This window comes from Spea bombifrons, chromosome 4 (genome assembly GCF_027358695.1).
Source record: "Spea bombifrons isolate aSpeBom1 chromosome 4, aSpeBom1.2.pri, whole genome shotgun sequence".
NCBI lineage: Eukaryota > Metazoa > Chordata > Amphibia > Anura > Pelobatidae > Spea > Spea bombifrons.
The window spans coordinates 96,880,043-96,900,271 of record NC_071090.1 but is presented as its reverse complement, the minus strand read 5'-3'; positions in this window follow the sequence as shown (position 1 = coordinate 96,900,271).

Genomic DNA, 20,229 nt, shown 5'->3' with positions numbered 1-20,229 from the left:
ACTGGTGCTTTCATTTACTTGTGAAGCAGAACTGGTAACGTAAGGGTAACTGACAAAAACTCGGGAGTTCCCTCTCCTCATTTCTATCCTATTGCATAATGCCTGCGTCTTTGAATATGTCTTTCCTAATGTGGGATTTTAGAATTCAATTATGTGCACCATTGGTGATGTTAATAAATGAGGCAGTGATATTCATACCGGAGAACTTCTGCAATCTGGCTACCTGGAGCCCTTCCACTTCAGGTGGAGTCAATTCATGACAGACAGGGCTAGCCCCAAACACCTTAAATTAGTAAGGAATTTGGGAGGAAATAGGATTGGGAGTGGGCATGTCTAAACAGGTAATGAACACAGTAATCCGGAGAACCGAAGAAGTGATGCTTTACCCAGAGTCTCTGGGTGAAGCCTGGAGAGTTCCCAAGTATGGTGATAATCTGTCACGGACTGGGTCCAAGCTGATGGCTGGAAGGACCCAGCGCGCCCGATGGTTGTTTGCAGGAGTCTCGATGCAGTAGCGGAGTCTGGGGCAGGGCCTGGTGCAGGGTGACCACACTCGCCCAGGCGTTGAGCACCTAGGGTAGTGCAGCCAAACACCAGCGCCCTGATATGGCAGCAGATGAAGTCCAGAACAAAACGAATCCTGCAGGCACCCTGGAGCAGGCATGAAGCATATCACACGGATCACGAGCAGGATGCTGCAGGCTGGGAGAATGAAGGCTAAGCAAAGGGTTAATGTAGCAGACACATAAACACAGCAAAGGAAAGGGAGACCAGGCAAGGAACATGATACAAGATATACACGAGAAGTGGCTAGAAGCATGACATGAATAGCGAAAGATATAAACAGGCACAAGACAAGGAATAAACATAACCAGATAAGACATACTTGTTACAGGGCACAACAAAGGACAGGGAAGAAGGCAAGGAACACAGGGGAAGGAGTGAGGAGCCGGAACCCTCGGACGCTTCTCCTATAAGCAAGGATAGGACATATTAACAGGGACATGGGGAGAGGAGAGAGGAACCGGAATCCTCAGATGATTCAAGGAAGAAGGGCAAAGGTACATAGAAGACAGACAAACATGAATACAGAAACTAGCCTAGGACTACAAGATAACTATTGGAGATTCAGTCACATGATATGGCCATAGTATGCTTAGCCCACCACTACGCCAAAGTACTCCAATGACGGTGGGTCCTAACGCTAATCCCTGCAAGACATAGATACGGAACAAACCAGACATGTAATCAAAACACAGCACAGAGACATACCTTAGACTGCAGACTGCAGACTGAGACAAACAGAACACAGGTGGGGCACACCTAATAAAGGAAGCAAAGCTGAAGCAAAGAGCCGGAGCAGAAGCAAGGAATGGAAAATAGAACAAAGCAAAAGGAAATCCAGGAATGGATCAAAGCAAAGCAGAGAAACTACAGCAGGACAGATATGCAGCTCCACAGCCTGGGCAGACCGTGACAGTATCCCCCTCCGAAAAGAGCGGCCTCCGGACGCGAACAGAAACAGCAATAGAAGGAAGGCCCGCTCCCTGACAGGAGAATGGAGGAAACAAGTCAACCCAGGAACCAGCATACAGAGTCTGAAAAACGTAGGAGTCCTTCGATGACCAGCACTGCCGCTAGTAGACAAATCTCCTCCAAAAACAGGAATCAGAATGACTGTACAGGATAGAGGAAGTAGTCTCTAGCTGACATTTAGGTCCAGACGAAGGTAAGGTAGATAAGCCACTTGACAAGGCAGACACGGCAGGAACCCACTTGCTGGGCAGACACGACTGGTACAGGTCCAGGCACAGGCACGGGTTCAGGCACAGGCACGGGTTCAGGTTCAGACAACAGGTTGCCCACTTGCAGGGCACACGGCAGGTTGCCCACTTGGAGAATACTCGACCAAGGTAGCCCGGATGCAGGCACTCATACTGGGAGTCCATAGTGGGTCGCTGGCCACAACTCAGGAAACCCTCTTTCAGGGCACACGGCAGGTTGCCCACTTGCAGGGTACTCGACCAGGGTAGGCCGGATACAGGCACTCATCCTGGGAGTCCACAGTGGGTCGCTGGCCGCAAACTCAGGAAACCCTCTTTCAGGGTACACGGCAGGTTGCCCACTTGCAGGGTACTCGACCAGGGTAGGCCGGATACAGGCACTCATCCTGGGAGTCCACAGTGGGTCGCTGACCGCAACTCAGGAAATCCTCTTTCAGGGCACACGGCAGGTTGCCCACTTGCAGGGTACTCGACCAGGGTAGGCCGGATACAGGCACTCATCCTGGGAGTCCACAGTGGGTCGCTGGCCGCAACTCCGGAACATGACAGGAAGCCCACCGGAAGGGGCAAGCTTGGCAGGAAACCCTCTGGAAAGGGCACGCTCGGTAGGAAGCCCTCTGGAAAGGGCAAGCTTGGTAGGAAGCCCTCTGGAAAGGGCACGCTCGGTAGGAAGCCCTACGGAAAGGGCTCACACATCAGGAAACCCTACGGAAAGGGCACGCTCGGTAGGAAGCCCTACGGAAAGGGCTCACAAGTCAGGAAGCCCACCGGAAGGGGCGAGCTTAGGAGAAAACCCACCGGAAGGGGCGAGTTTAGTAGGGAACCCCTTTTGATGGGGTGTACACAACAGAAAACCCCGTTTGGTGGGGTGCACGACAGGAAACCCCTTTTGATGGGGTGCATGATAGATAGCCCTCTGGCCGGGCTGGAATGCTGCAGACAGGTACGGAGGCCCACTGGAAGGGCAGACGGATACGGAGGCCCACTGGAAGGGCAGACGGATACGGAGGCCCACTGGAAGGGCAGACGGATACGGAGGCCCACTGGAAGGGCAGACGGATACGGAGGCCCACTGGAAGGGCTGACGCTGCAAACTCCACTCCGCGAACTCCTGGCCTTTTACCTGCGGACATGTGTCACGGACTGGGTCCAAGCTGATGGCTGGAAGGACCCAGCGCGCCCGATGGTTGTTTGCAGGAGTCTCGATGCAGTAGCGGAGTCTGGGGCAGGGCCTGGTGCAGGGTGACCACACTCGCCCAGGCGTTGAGCACCTAGGGTAGTGCAGCCAAACACCAGCGCCCTGATATGGCAGCAGATGAAGTCCAGAACAAAACGAATCCTGCAGGCACCCTGGAGCAGGCATGAAGCATATCACACGGATCACGAGCAGGATGCTGCAGGCTGGGAGAATGAAGGCTAAGCAAAGGGTTAATGTAGCAGACACATAAACACAGCAAAGGAAAGGGAGACCAGGCAAGGAACATGATACAAGATATACACGAGAAGTGGCTAGAAGCATGACATGAATAGCGAAAGATATAAACAGGCACAAGACAAGGAATAAACATAACCAGATAAGACATACTTGTTACAGGGCACAACAAAGGACAGGGAAGAAGGCAAGGAACACAGGGGAAGGAGTGAGGAGCCGGAACCCTCGGACGCTTCTCCTATAAGCAAGGATAGGACATATTAACAGGGACATGGGGAGAGGAGAGAGGAACCGGAATCCTCAGATGATTCAAGGAAGAAGGGCAAAGGTACATAGAAGACAGACAAACATGAATACAGAAACTAGCCTAGGACTACAAGATAACTATTGGAGATTCAGTCACATGATATGGCCATAGTATGCTTAGCCCACCACTACGCCAAAGTACTCCAATGACGGTGGGTCCTAACGCTAATCCCTGCAAGACATAGATACGGAACAAACCAGACATGTAATCAAAACACAGCACAGAGACATACCTTAGACTGCAGACTGCAGACTGAGACAAACAGAACACAGGTGGGGCACACCTAATAAAGGAAGCAAAGCTGAAGCAAAGAGCCGGAGCAGAAGCAAGGAATGGAAAATAGAACAAAGCAAAAGGAAATCCAGGAATGGATCAAAGCAAAGCAGAGAAACTACAGCAGGACAGATATGCAGCTCCACAGCCTGGGCAGACCGTGACATAATCTAACATCTTGAAGCTTTCTACTCATAAATAAATACACAGTTCATTAGCAGTTGATGTCATTAGCATCAAGAAACCATCGGGGGCCCTTAGGGCCTATGTTACACCCCTGGTAGCTAATATGTTATATAGATCGTATTAGTTTATAGAATATACTGGTAGAAGTTTTCTGGTTTCTGCACCAAATGCCCACCATCTTCCCCATGATGTTCCATTAATGCACACCTTTGATGTTAGTCATTGTAGACACATATGAAGTTTCAGTTCATCTTTAGGCATCTGGTTCTGGTCAGAGGGTTTGCGACATGTCACTAGATTGGCTTAATCTTCTTGTTAAGCAGATTTACCAATGACTTTATTGTGAGCGCGTGGGTAAATCCTCTTGCGAATCATTATTTTGTTGTGTAATAATTTAGCTCCCCTACCGCTGGGTTTAGTTTCCTCAGATGAGTTCAAGTTATCTGTTCTTCAGTTGTAAAAGAAAGAGGTCAGAGAAAAACATCTGTTCGGCCTCCACTTGCTATTGTTTGATGCAAGAGAAACAACTGCGCCTGTAGCATTTCTGACTCGTGTTTAAGTTATCTTTCCTGTATAACACAGGTTTTCATTCTCTCCTCACTATCACGTCACATTATTCCTGTGTTTAGTGTTGTTATTGACAACTTTTTATTGTGCTTCTCTGGCAATGAAAGGGTTCAAAGTTTCTGCTCAAGAACGGTGCACAAACTTTCCTGTAACCAGTAATATTAACTAATCCTTTCTCCTTTCACACTTCTTTCATGTTTTCTATTTCACGTTTGTCTTTTTTATTTTTTATATTTTACTTTTCTCCCTGTTTTCTCATACAAACATGAATCTGCCCCCCCCGTTTTGTTTTTTTTTTGTTCAGATGCGCAGCAGTTTATTTTAAATGAAAACCTCTTAGCAGGTGATAAATTCACACTACAACCCATTTCCAGACTGATTATCTTCCTAATATTCTAGAAGGCAAGAGGAAAATTCTGTTCGACAAATGATGATCCACACAGTGGTGAATGGCTATAAATCAAAATAAGTGATGTTTATGATGTTTACATAGCAAATATGGTAGGTAGAAAAACATAAACGGAATATATATTTTCCCCTTTGCCATAAAAATAAATTCTTTTTGTGGGACAACTTACTTAGATTATTTGACTAAGCTTACACAAAACTGAATTCAAGTTCTCAAAAAGTTCATTGTTAGCATTACTTGACATATTATTTAATATGATTCCTGAATTTATAAAAGATAGATAACATTATCATATAATTAGTATAATATTTTGTTATAGTATAGTAGTTTGTGCAGCACAGTTAATATGGATGAAGGTGTATCGTTTAAGGATTGTTAATAAAATAACAGAAAGGGATTAGTTAAATTGGTCAGCTGTACCTCTGAAAATCACCATCATTAGCCTATGGCAAGTATTGCTTGATAAATGTTCAGCCATTGCCCGAACAATATGGCACCTGAGGCGATTAGATTAGGTTCCTATCAATGGCATATTTAGGTTAAAATAATCATGCTTGGCAAACGTATTCTGAAGTAGACAAGGAGAGCTGATCAACCTGAGGCAAGCAAGACCCCAACTGTTCTTTAGCGCAAGATTATTTTTATTATAACGCACAACCAAGTATTACACACTACAAGAAAAATGCAATTGGACTTCAAGACAATTTTTTGGTATGCATTTAGAAACGAAGGATGAGAGATACTGTTGTGATGTTTGATCATTCATTTCTTTCCTTGGGGTTATATTATATTTTTTATATTATATTTTTGTTTGGTTTTTTTTCTTTAAGTCTAAAAAAATTGGGGTGGTCACAGAGTCTGGAGCTGACTGATTCATGTTGCACTTTACTTTATGCATTAAGTCCCGGGAAAATCTGAAAATATAGGATGTCTTCCCAAAACTTAGGATATCTCAATAAATGTCCGACTTAGAAACCTATAACCAAATGCCTGTTTCTAACCTCATTGACACCAGAAATATTTTTTGGACAATTTTTAACTCAACAATGTTATCATCCTCACTCCTAAGCTTACCAAGTGGTGCAAATGTCATACCACGGATTCATAACTGAATGTTTCTTTGTTAAAATATTATTTGAAAAATGACAGTGGGAAGCTAGATTATTGTTATTGTTTTGTGTGCCAGTGCAGAACAATCTATTTTTGACAAATCATTAATTTCTTCCGTACACTGGAAACGTGACTTGTCACAATTTTGCAAAACTGCTTTATAAAATAATGAACTCATGAAAATTAATTTACTCGAAAATAAGTTTTTTTTAGGATACTATATTTGTAACCAGATAACCAGTTAAGCTAACACACAATGAAAATACATAAAACAGAATGAATATTCTATTAATATTCAGCATCGCCGGCTTTGCCAGATCAAATGTGCTACCATTGCTTCCTGTTGTAATTAAGGTCATTTTAAGAAATATATGTTTCTTGACTTTTTCTTTCAAAAATGTAAATACAATTCATTTTGAAATAATTTGAAATAGTTTGTTTAAAAATATCAGCATGGACTACATTGGCAGCCTGTAACCTACCATATTGCCATACCTGTTTTGCCTGGAGAACTTTGGGAGATTTGTCGCTTTTCCGGTTTGAAATTCTCCAGGTTGTGGGAGCGGGGTCCTAACACCCCCCACTCCCCACCCATTTCCCCTTTAAATGGGGGTGTTTCCCACGATGTCAGCGGGAATGTCCACTGACGTCAGAGGACAGTCCTGGCTGCGTCCCGCAAGGGTAGCCTCCAGGTAGCCGGAGCCCACAAGTTCCCAGGTATGCATATTACTTCCTAACCTATGAAATGCTGGCTATTCGATGCTCTGTCACCTCTCTCCCTTTTCTCCTTCAACATTATACACTATATGACCAAAAGTGTGTGGACATCCAACCATCAACCATGTATATAAACTTGTTAGACACCCCATTCCAAAACATTATTATGGAGTTGCCCCTCCCTTGTGCCTATAACAGTCTTCACTCCTATACGAAGACTTTCCACAAGACTGTGGCAATTTGTGCCCATTCAAGCAAAAGAGCATTTGTAAGGTTGGCCCTGATATTGTGTGAGAAGGCCTGGCTTGAAATTGGCATATTTGTATGCTGTAGCATTAACATTACCCTTCACTGAACTTTACAGTAGCTACTATGCATTCCATTAGGCATTGTTCTCCTGGCATTTTCCTAAACTCAATAATAAGAAGGGGTGTCCACATAGCTTTGGTCATTGTACCCCTTCTCTGACCTCTCCAAAATGTCCATAATCTTCTGGAGATGGGGTCTTACTCTAAACGAGATCTGAAAGGAGATCTGTAAAGTGGAAGGTCTTCCTCCGTCTTCTGTTTCTAATGTCTTTAGCTGTATAATACAGCATCCTACTTGCCTTTTCTGATGCTTTGTTGCATTTCACATTTTACATCATCAAAAGGAGTTGAACGAATCTCATATGATCAGAGGTCTGGTTTAGAACAGACCAGCTGGAAAACAAAATATATATTGCTGCAGGGTATCCACTCTGTTTCTGTTATTGTTGCCTGATACTTCTTACTAAACTGGTATCTTAAAAACCATTGAATAATCAAACACAGGACTAAGAAAACAAGATGTTACATAGACAGTTGCTTTCCTTCTGTCGCTGCAACCTTAAACATCCACGTTTCACATTTTTTAATCCAAAGCCCTGGAGGATGAAATTTTGACGAGCAAAGCTTCTGATTGCTATTGAGACCTTGGACCACTCACCGTGACTCCATCGACAGTTTGAATGAAGAGGTGCTAAACGCTTTATCAATTCCTTTCTCATTCATGAATCTTTTGCAGGTTGGCTTGAGTGACCACAGGGCCAAGGAAAACATCATTAATATGCAACTCCTCCGATGTCTAAACCCCCGGAACGTTGTGCAAAGAGGAATGTAGATGATTCTGCTTCGTTCTGCCAGAAAGGCTGGCCTCATTGTTCAAGAGAGATTAAAGTCCATGGATAAACTAAACAGGCTTATTTGTAAGCGAAGGAATACATCTATGCCTCTCTGCTAATTCAGAAGTAATTCTGTAGAGCCTGGAATACTTGCCTACTCTAGAATCAGAACAAGTAAAATGTAAAAGTCTATCATATCCTATGTTCGGAGGAAATGAGTGAGCGATGTAGTATACAGTAAGGCAGTCAAGTGATGTTTAAATCAAAAGGAGACCGGGTTTATTCTAACCTACAGTAAAATAACAAGAATGGTTTCCAGTAGGTCAAAGGGCTACTGCCAAAGCATCAGGAGGAGGTTCTTATTACTTGTTGTTTTATGTCTTTAAACCCTTTGGAAGTTTGATACAATTACTTGCGTGTATAGCTTAATTATCAAGCTTATGTGAGACTGTATGTATTGCAGATGCCCACAACTGGTTAACAAAAAAAAAAAACATTAAGCTACAACTGCATAACTCCTTTAGCCCACCCAAAAATTAACATCTAGAGAAACTGCATAGGAGGAAATATGCCCTTTTGAACAAATAGGGTATCTGTTTAATATATTCCTACTCTAATTTATTGTCTTCATAACCTGCAGCTGTCATCTCAGTCTATGATTAGCTTCCAGGCCGGCGTAATGCAGTTAGTTGTTGTCTTGAATGATTTTTCCCCATACAGGATAATGGCCAGCTTGCTCTTATAATATGGGAAGGATGCAAGAGTCAAAGCACCCAGCGTTTCAAGAAGCTTGCAAATTATTTTTAGAAGTCGTCTGAATGGAGTGGTTGCTAAGAAAGAGAAGCACATCTAGAAAGCAAATCAAGGCTGATTTCATAGTAGGTGCACTATTATATTATATTATATTATACTTTACAGAAACATTTCATTTGCAGAATACAAAAAGAACAGATGAAGCAATATCCAATTTTGGTGCTTTTGCACCATTAGAAATCGTGCATTTCAAGTGCCCACAAGTCCAAAGGCATCAAAATCCAAGAAGGGGGCAGGCAGAATCAAAGTTGGGGCTATACCCTTCCCAGGGTAGCCTTCTGGGATCATGGAAGTGTCCTCCCTATCCTCCTGTGATGACATGACGGGTGAGCGTGTGCACAACAAGCGCCGAGTGACTCTGAGCACGCCCGTCGGATTGCACAAGAGGAGTGGCACACCCCCACTGCCCTGCTGAGAGTGACAGGACGTCGAAGAGGCACCCGGGAGTCCGTCCCCGTGGGCAGGGTAAGGGATCAGAGGTCAGGGATGGTCCCGAGTGTCGTGACGAGGATGGCCCCGGGTCCTGTGACAGTCCTCGAAACTTGTGAAATATTTTTTTGGAATTCAAGACTGGCCATATAGGGCAGCAAAAAAAACTTTAAAAAGATTAAACAAGATGTCAAAACATGAATTTTAAGCTTGCAAGAGCAGGGCCCCCTTCTCCTTCTGTACCAGTATGTCTTATATCCACATTATTATATCCATGTTGTTATTAACAAAATGGCGGTGTCATCCTCTCCTGCCAGGTTATGTCCGCAGGAATGTGTACAAAGATAGGAGCTAGCAGATTTAAGATAAAAGAAAGAAGACAGAAGATTGGGAAGCGGGAGTGGTCGGCAGAGAAGGTAGGGAAACATTTAGAAACCGTGAGAGAGAAAGAGTGAACGAAAATAAGAGTGTTAGAGAGCGAGTGAGAGTAAATGTGGGCACCGGCAACTAATTTTGTTACCAAATAAAAAATTACCCCAAATTTTAATCTTAACCGAATAGGCAGGGAATATAATTTGTTGCCCAAAAATGAATGGGCCAAAAACAAACCGGAAAATTTGTCCGAATCGTTTTTGGCCCATTTGCACATCTACTTTGTATTTTGTAATTCTTAATCTTATTGGTAAGTTTAAATTCTCCCATATTGTAATCACACTGCATAATCTGCTGGCACTCTATATATAAAATGTATTTTAATGCAATTACGTTTAAGGGTCTGACATGTTGCACAAGATGGACATTACCTAAGATTCTTGGGGAAATACTCTCATTAGTTATTATTATTTTAATTACTAAAATGTAAAACACAAAAGTGTGAGCTGCCTGGAAGACAGGATAAGAGGGGGAGAAGTGTGTGTATGTATGCATGTGTACTGCGCTGTTGTATTTGCGTTAGTATGTAGGTAAAGTGTAAGAGTCAGTGTGTGTTGTTTATATATAATACACCCATAGACTTTAACACTATACATATATACACATACATTAACACTACACTATATGTATTGTATAGCAATAGTGTTAGTCAGTGTGTGTGCATATGGTGTTGTGTGTGTGCTACTGTATGGCATTAGCATGATTGTTTATATCTGCATTTAGTGTTAGCATGTGTAGATAGATGTATTGGGTTAGCATGCCTGTGTATGGTGTTAGCATGTGTGTTGGCGTGTGTGTGCTACTGTAAAGTCTTAATGTTTGTAAGTACAATATCTTAGCATGTGTGTGTCTGTTTCAGTATGGCTTTAGAGTGTGTAAGTGTATGTAAGTGTAAGGTGTTAGCATATGGTGTTGGAGTGTCGAGGGTGAGCATAGGGTTGGTGGCGTGTGTATGTAAGTGCACAGTGGTAGAGTGAGTGGGTATTAAAGTGAATTTGTGTGTTAGTATGTATGCGTGTTAGGCCCTTGAAGACATACTGCACCCAGGTGCCACTAAACCTGCCCTTGCACCTGTTCTCATAAAGTGTGATTATGGGAGAATCTTAAGGTGGTCGGATGAGTGGAGCAAGGAGTGGGCCAATGGGATAGACATGGGGCAGGCTCATGGGAGAAGCAACTGTTCATCTTTTTCTTCGACAAGCATCTGTAACATGGAGATCTTGAATGATTATTACAGCAGAATGCTACCCAACAAACAAATCACTGACTTGTGAACATAGCTACCAATAACTGGGTTGACTGCGATCCATGTAAGTCTTGTCTTCTTGTAGGTCCCCATGACAAAGTGCAATAGATATAATTATTCCAGGTGAGCAGTGTAAGAGTGTGTCTGAATTTGTATATTTTTCGAATTGTTTATATCTCAAATTGCTTCACACGGCTTTGCAGATGAATATTCTGATTTGATATCGCAGTCATATCCTTGTTCACAAAGCATTCTTTCAGATTTACTTTTATTTGATTTGGCAGATGAGGGAGACCCTCAGGTACCATTTCTATCTTATTTAGAAATATATAGTAAATTGGGTAATCTTAGATAACATTGCAAAGCACATAAAACAAAGAATTGTGTGCGTGTGCAGCATAAGGATGCCGCACGATGAGTGGGAATGCAAAATCAAGATAAAATACAATGTGTGGAGTATTGTTAAGTGTCTTTTTATTTCCAGTAAAGGAATTGGGGAAAGTGCACAAATGAAGCATTTTTCAGACAAAGAGGAAAAACCGCAGAGATAAGAAAAAAAAAAAAAACAACCTGCCTTGGCAAACCTCAAAAGGCTTACATTTTCATTGAAAAAAATGGTGACAAGTTAACAGTTAATATTCTGGGTTGCATTTGTGGATTCAACTAATATGATACAAGGCCCCTGCATACATAATATGCATTATATATGTTCCCGACGTCATTGTGCGATACATGCATATGCGAATTCACATCAATATTATTATATTTAGACATAGAAAGAAGTGTCTGTTGTGTATTTTATTTTTTTCTTCAAAACCCGGTGGGCTTCTCTTGTAAGAAGAGCCGAGCTGACCGTAAATGATGCAAACGCCTGTAAATAATCTTTTAGCTGATTAAGGCTAGGTTTCCACTTGTTTTTTTTTTGCTAAAAACGCCCATAATAACACCAATTCAGCCACACGGCGTTTTTTTTAGTGAAAAAACGCTGCAGCCAGATGTTAGCTGTTCTTCAATAGGAAATCGCAGAATGCCATTTTTCTGTTTGGCGTTTTTTCAGTCCTGTTTGGCGTTTTTTCTGCTTTTTTGGGCTCTGTGGCAGTTTTTCAAAATCGCAGCATGTTGACAAGGAAAATCTTGGCGTTTTTCTCCAATAGAAGTCTATGGGAGAGAAAAAACGCCATGAAAAAGCCATGTGGGTTTTTTGCCTTGGCGTTTTTTATGGCGTTTTTTTCCACAGTTACAATGCAGAGGATGGACCCAGCATCTGTGTGTCATACGAGAAATAGGCTGGAAACAAACAGTTTCACACAAAACAAAGTTCATATTGAATTTTACACCATTTGGAACAAACATGCCATTACAAACAAACAAACCAACTGGATCCTGCCTGCCAAAAGCAACAGCAAACAATTTGCACCATCATTTGGGGCCAATCTTCCTAGAGGAGCAGACATTCGGAATAAAGCATGCCTTACAAACCACAGAAAAGACACAAAAGGGTCCGCCAGGGCGTGTTTAAGTAGAACTCTACCAAGTAAATGACATCAGGAGGGGGCAGATACTTGCCATTTATCCTAATCCCTTTTAGCTGGGTGAAACTTCTAACTTGTAAAGGCTGGAAAAACTGCCTAAGGTAAAAAAAAGCAATTTCCACAGAAAGGCTAAAACGCCAGAAAAAACTCCAGAAAAAACGCCAAAACGCAGGAAAATGCAGTGGCAGTTTTCTTGGCGTTTTTCATCAAGAAAAAAAATGCAGGACAAAAACCCAAGTGGAAACCTAGCCTTAATTATGCATAATACAGAGTCGGCTTAGCACTGTGATATCAGGGTGTGTAAATGTAATGAAAAACACCCTGATAGGAGTTAAGTGGGCATTCAAGTTAAAGGTGTATTCGTTGAGGTTCTGCTGCAGGAAAAGCTGCGTTGGCCCCTGTTTAATGCACGGTTAAATTGGTGAGAGCTCACCTCACTGATTGAACTATGCATTATGGAGGGTCAGCTAAGCCATTTTAGAAAGTGAATTTGCCAGGGATGTTCCTTTATAACTAAAAACCTCCTGCCAACTCACAATTTAATGAAGGAAAAGAAAAGAAAGGTGACATAGGAATAAGGCTTCCGTGCAGATACAGACAGGTCAGTAGACAATGAGGCAAGTAGACCCTGCCATTGAGTGCCACGACTTTCCATCATTCCCATAAAACCACTGATGAAAGAACCTCTGCTCAGTCACACCTCCCCGTCTTATATCCCATTCTCCTTCTTAATCTGCAGGCAAACAATAGCGTTCTGTGTGCTCTGAGCGTGATTGAAGTAATATTCTAGGCTTCTCTGCTGTGCCATTGTTCCATTTCATTATTTTTCCCTACCTTCATTACTATATGTGAACACCGAAGCCAGAGGATGGAATCCCACTGCTCACAGAATTCATATCAAAGGAAAACCATTGTGCCGTAATAAAAAAAGACAGAACATGCTACGTCTTTGTCGGGGTGTCTAAGCATATGCATGAATACACAGAGGGTTGAAACACAAGCATTTCTATAGCATAATGAATGTATCCACAAGTGATTTTTAAGGGCTGTCTTCAAGACTCGAACAAGTTGGTTAAAAAAGTTGTAGCATATAACTAATGGTCATTGCGAAAAACAGCCGGTTGTTAAAGTCCATTAAACTGTGCCTTTTTTTCAATTTACATACAACTACAAAGCATTAGGTCAGCGATTTGCTTGATTATGGTAAAATCGTAACAGCTTGTGAACTATGCATCAAATTACAGAGTAATTGAGCAAAGAAGGGATGTGTAAGGTACTGCAACAGTGTGAAGTAACTTGTTTCATGGAACTATGTTAAAACAGATGTGCCTCCTACTGCTTAATTTAAACAAAGTGACTCAAAAGTCTCAGTTTCCTCCCTCGGTTTTGGCACAGATATTCTTGAGAGAACATACTTTGTTAGCCGAATTACTAGAATATTAAAGTATTCTTACAATTTAATTAGATGTATAGGTGTTTTTAAGAGACCAGATTTGCTATTTTAGTCCATTCAATACGGCATTTGGTCAATTGCCACCGAGGGCCAAGTGAGCCCAAGAAAAGGTCTTAAAATGAAAGAAACCAAATGTGGGCCTAATTGGCCCATAGAACAAAGAAAGTTCAACATGGTCCTTTACTATGTTCTCCATGTTGCTGATTGCCTGGCCAAGCCCATCCTTAGTAAGGGAAGATAAGATGCACTGAAAGGTTTGTACATGCCTTAAAATTCTATATTTTAATTCTATATTCCATATTAACTAACATTCTTACATTAAATTATGTGTATCTCTGGAGCAGTAGTATGTACCAAAACCGTTCTCCGGGTTCAAACACAGGACTATCTCATACTGAAATAACATTCCATATTTATGCACCTGGATGGAGCAGTGACATGCTGTTCCATTATGGGAAAAGTAAATAGTCTAAAAAATTAAGATCTTTAACTACATAGTTAAGTATACTCTGTATGTGTTCAGAGACAAATGTACACAAATAAGAGTGGAGGAATGAGACAAAGATACGCATGAAATTAAACGGAATTAGGTCTGGATTTCATGCAGTGAGGATTGAGGAGGAAAGCAGCCGTGACATTCTGTTCTCTGCTTTTGTAAAACCAAGCAGGAGAAAACCATTACAAAAATTTGTGAAAATGAGAAGAGCGATCACTTTGTAGGTTATCTTGTGATATTTATTCATAGCATAATCACCATTTAAAGGAAAAATGGGCGGGGAGCGGGGCGTGTCAAGACCCCGCGACCCGGAGGATTCGGTTCTTGACCCGGAGCTCCGGAGAAGCAGTGCTCACCCGGCATTCTCTGGGTCAAACCTGGAGAGTTCCCAGGTATGGTGATTATGCTATGCAACACAATTATAATTAATAATAATGCTTGCCATCCTTCATTTTCAGATGTTTCCAATAGTTGAAAGAGCTTCAACCAAATCAGTCAAATCCCTAAATTTTATCATCGATCACAGTGAAGTTATTCTTAGAACAAGGAAGTGTTTATCATTTTCTTTTATCTAAATCCCTTAGGATTGGACGATGTTAAGAAAAGCAGCATAAAGAAACTGTCATATTGTTCGCAGACTGTCTCCCTTGTGTGTGCTGAAATATGTTAGAACAAGCAGCCATGTGTAAAGTTGGTTATGGTGTTGGAACATGGGCAAAACACAAAATTTCACAACCCAATCTGCGGCCACATGTTAAGGCAAGAATGAAGAAATGAAATGAAAGCAGAGGCATGCTTATTTTATTGGGGTCTAGGCAGGGCTGAATGTATCTCTTGGACAAACTAGGTAAATGCCCAGAGAACTGAGCAACTGCCTAGGTCAAGGCCAGCCTTACAGATTCTAGGCACCACCGTTTTCCTCCAACACATGCTTGCTGACATAGGAAGCAATCTGATGACAGCAACCAGGCCAGCACTCTAGGCATGCCACCTATATGTTGTGGTTGGCCGCACATCAGATTCTCTTCTATATTAGTAAGCAAATATATACAGGGGGGCCTTTAGAGGAAACTCATGGGTCCAGCCCTGGTTAGAGCACTCATTATGCTTTGCTGTTGAATCTCAGGTTGGCTCTGTATTCTATGGTCCAAAAGCCAAAACACTTAGTGCTCCCTCAATAATTTAACTGTGATATATATGTAGTGATGTCATATCAAAATATCTGGCTCTCTTCCATAGATCCCTCTCTTCTAATTGGGGCCCATGCACAATTGGAGTGATTCATCTACTTAGATGTTATCATCGCCATAGAGATGGGTGCTATAGGCTCTGAAAAAAACATGCATTTGTTTTAATTTCCAATCCACAAGGCAGACATTAAAGCATCACAGATGCAAAACTGTTTGTTCAAAGGGTTAATCGCTTATTGACAGCGCTGTGATCTATGTTGATTATTTCCTTACAGGCTACTGGCGTTGTCATAGACTAAACTACAAATGAAAAGGTTTATTCTTCTTACAACATTCATTTAAACTGGCATTAAGAATTTCCATGCCATTTGAGTTAGTCAATATCCTCTAGTACTTTACTACCACCTAGTGGTTGTATGTTTTATTACAACTGTGCTGAATACACAAAGGCATGTTCATGAAGATACCTGGTGAAAGTGAACCAGGTGTGGTGATTTAAAGTTTTAAATACACAATTACTAATTATGATTGCCGTTTGTTTATGTTTGCCGTAAAAATACCACCAAGCTCTGCCACCTTTATTTTAATTTGTGCAAAAAAACAGTATGTAGGTCTTGACTTGGATAAATAAGCAAAGGATAATGCATTTTACTGCTGGTTGACTAAGATATTTCAGTACAAATATTAAATAAACTGCCATAAAGTATGTGAAAAATGTTAGAATAGAGATATTTGTTATCTATTTATCAGTTATTGTGAAACCTATTTTTGTCACATTTGTTATTTAGCTAAAAAATTCCTGGGGGTGAAGAAAGCAAACCACACAATTACAATGGAGTGGCGCAGAATAACATGTGGAGAAAAATCTAAACACACGAAATAGTGTATTATGCCAATAAACCAGTAAATAAATGATATGTGTATATATATATATATATAATATATATATAATTGTATTTATTTACCGGTTTATGTATATATAAATATATACATGCACACACAAAATAAAAATGCATTATACAGCGCTACGGAATTTGATGGCGCTATATAAAACAATAAATAATAATAATACTGTGCTTCAAGCAAAAAACAATGGCAGTACAGTACAGTGAGGAGTACGGAGGAGAGCTGCGTTTGTTCATGTGGGTAATTAAACTGTTTTTTCTATTTGGAGTGTCACATTTCACACATTTAGTATTGTTGTTGGTGAGGAAGTCTACCAGATTGAAAAATGGGCCCAAAACCCCTGATGTTAACACTTTGCAGATTCCATAATATCAGTTAATTGAGTGTTCCCTTGGCTCTGGAAGGATTAAGAACAAGTAAATCAGATAAAATAAGAGAAAAGGCAAATAACAGCACTTAATGGTGCAGAACATGGGGATTTATTAAGTGGAACATGTTATTGTAATGAGATTTTAAAACTCATTTTCAACAGTACCACCAAATCCCATTTATTGCTGAAAGGTGTACTTCCCGTTTAATTAGGCGTGGTATTTTGATTAAAAATTAAAATGTTGTTCTTATAAATGTCCTAAACTATAATGGATATATTTTATGTGATTTTGCCTCTAGAAAGCAATATATATACAATTACTTAAACATTCTCCAGTAAAGAAATTAACCCTGTGAGTTTTGGAGGGCTATGGAACCTAGAGCAATACAACTTGTTTTCTGCACAGTAAGGAGGTAAGTTAACAAGTCATTTTAAAGTGTTATGTCATTTAAACGAAAGCCAAGAAGTAAGAATTCATGTTTAAGATGAGTTTTACAGATAATTCAATCAAAGAGCTGTCCATTAAAAATGACATCTTGGCACTCCACTTTCAAGGTAGCTACATGAAGATAGACCAAATAAGAAACATGTATACAACAGAAGAGAGACATTTTTACACACAGCTCTTCCAAAAAATATCCTACACTTTTATTTTCCCTCTGCCCTGTCTATTATAAACAAAAAGTGAAATATCCTGCTGTTATCTGTATTAAGTCACAATCTGAAGGCCTGCCATTAGACGGGGGCAGGTAGGGCTCCTACTCTGGGCCTCGTACTTAGATAAGCATTGCGGTATTGCTGCTTACCATTCCCCTTCATGGCCATGGTCTCTGAGTTCTTGTTCCTTCCTAAAGGCAACGTGGCCCATCAAATTCTCTTTACCTTGACCCTACAAATTTGGAGTTCAGCCCTCTCTAGCATCCTCAGAGGGTATTCTGTGAGCTTGACCCATCATAGCTTAGTACCAAATGGATCCAAGATTGTTTGGATAAAGTCCACATTTCCTCATTTGGCTGAATTAGCAGTAGTTATGACATTGTTTTTGTGAGAGTGGCATACCTTCTTCACTGGTCTCTTTTGTCTCTAACATTTTTTTTTATTGTACAAGTATATAGTACACAAGGTATAACATAGATTTCAACCTTTGAACCTGATTCCATGACATATAAGAGTTAATACCATTACATTATATAGATCCAAGACATGGTCCCATACACAGAACAATGGGAAACTTACAAGTACAGAGTCATGGTAGTTCATACAATGTGCATATTGGTTACATTAGTGTAAAAAAGCGTAACGAAAATGTCAAAAAAGTGTTTTATTTTCTTATATCTGCCCATTTCATTTTCTAGTTTAACATATAATTGACCTATTCCCTTGCACTGTTTCATGTTTCATGTTTTATTCTGTGTCTGATGGAACACCTGTACAGCCACATGGACCTGGTGGCTCAACTACCCATGGGCTGTGGCTGAACCCCTGTCCAAGACCACCTGCCTTAGCATTTACAGATGGTTTAGACTATGTCAGTTCAGGGAACAAGAGATTTACAGTTCCCTTTAATTTGTTTTTAGTCTGTGTGCTCCATGTTTTTTCTCTACTTTGCCCATGGTATATTTCCATAGTAACAGCCTTGGCTTCCCTTAATTTTTACATATTGGAACTACTTTTCATCTACAGAGAACACACACAAAAGCATGACATAATATTACCCATCCATGTTTACTTTCTACATTTTTGCTGTTGTTTGAATCTGTCTTCCTTTGTCTATATTATATTTACTCACATTTTTATTTAGCCTTATTCCCCCGTTGTTTGGATTGACTCCATTCCGTGTATCCACCTCTAACATTATTCCCATTTCTCTGATTTTGTTTGATTGGCAAGGACTGATTTCAGGAGGACCTCTTACATATACCTATGGGTGATTTTCCAGTGCTAGAGCCTATTCTAATTTTTACTTATTCTATTCTTCGCCTGCTCAGTGTCTTTTGTTTTTGGTTGAGGTTCACCAAATGGGTCACCGTTCCGATTCACTTAAAGCAATAGAAAATTATCATTGGTCATAGAGTATAATATAAGAAGGGTGACTTGAAGTGATTGTTTCAATGCAATCAATTGTTTGGTCTAAGGTGAACAACTGCAGGGATAGAATAAATTTAAAATAAAAATAAAAAATTACACAAAAAAGTGTACTCCCAAACCACTCGAGTAATAGAAATAAAAAAATAAAAATGTGTTGCACAAAAACATATAATATTAAAGGTACTTATCAATATAAGCTTCTTGCTGTGTGACAAAAAGATAAATCTCACCAAGATACATGCAAGAAAGTAAATAACAAAGACAAATGTGTGACCCTATATAAATAACTGACACACAAAAGCAGTACCCCCCCTTGTTAATGAGAAAATGCACTCACATCTTCTAGAATAAACTAACCTCTTGTTAAATAATAATAAAACGTGAATATATATATATATATATATATATATATAGATATATCAGAGCGACTAGCACCAGGGACTTTTTCTACATTTGGCAAATGGTCCTTAGAACAACTTGACAAGAGGCTAAAACAAGAAATATACACACTCCATAAGTCAATCAATCTTGTTAATCCTTTTTTACATTCTACTTGTCCTTAGGCATTTTGTTATTTATTAGTTATATACTGTACACAATTTTGTTACACATCGGTAGTGCATTTCCAGGTCTTGTTACTTTGTTTCGAGAACAGCACCAGAGAATGATCATCAGCTTCATAAAGGCTTAAGAATTTTGGTGTCTCATAGAAACCCAACATGATAGCATATAAGAACTTTTCAGCTCTTCCAATATGGCTATTTTTTTTTATTTAAAAAATTATATAAAAGCTCTAAAGTTTTTGATCCTTGGCTTTTTTCATATTCAGATAGCTGAGTGCAGAGCCGGCCTTAGGTGTTCCGGCGCCCTGTGCGAACTACTCCTCTGGCGCCCCCCCTCACTACCCCCCCTCTGCCCCATCAAACTACCCCCCCTGTGCCTTCAAACTACCCCCCCTGCCCCTTCAAACTACTCCCCTCTGCCCCTTCAAACTACCCCCCCTCTGCCCCTTCAAACTACCCCCCCCTCTGCCCCTTCAAACTACCCCCCCCTCTGCCCCTTCAAACTACCCCCCCCCTCTGCCCCTTCAAACTACCCCCCCCTCTGCCCCTTCAAACTACCCCCCCTCTTCCCCTTCAAACTACCCCCCCTGCCCCTTCAAACTACCCCCCCTCTGCCCCTTCAAACTACCCCCCCCTCTGCCCCTTCAAACCGCACAGGGCGCCACACTCCAGGGGGCGCCGCCGCCGGGTCCTCCACCGCCGCCGCTGCTGCCGCCGCCACGGGGTCCTCCGCCGCCGCCGCCCCCGCTGCACCTAAATGAAAACGTTGTTTTTTTTGTTGTTGG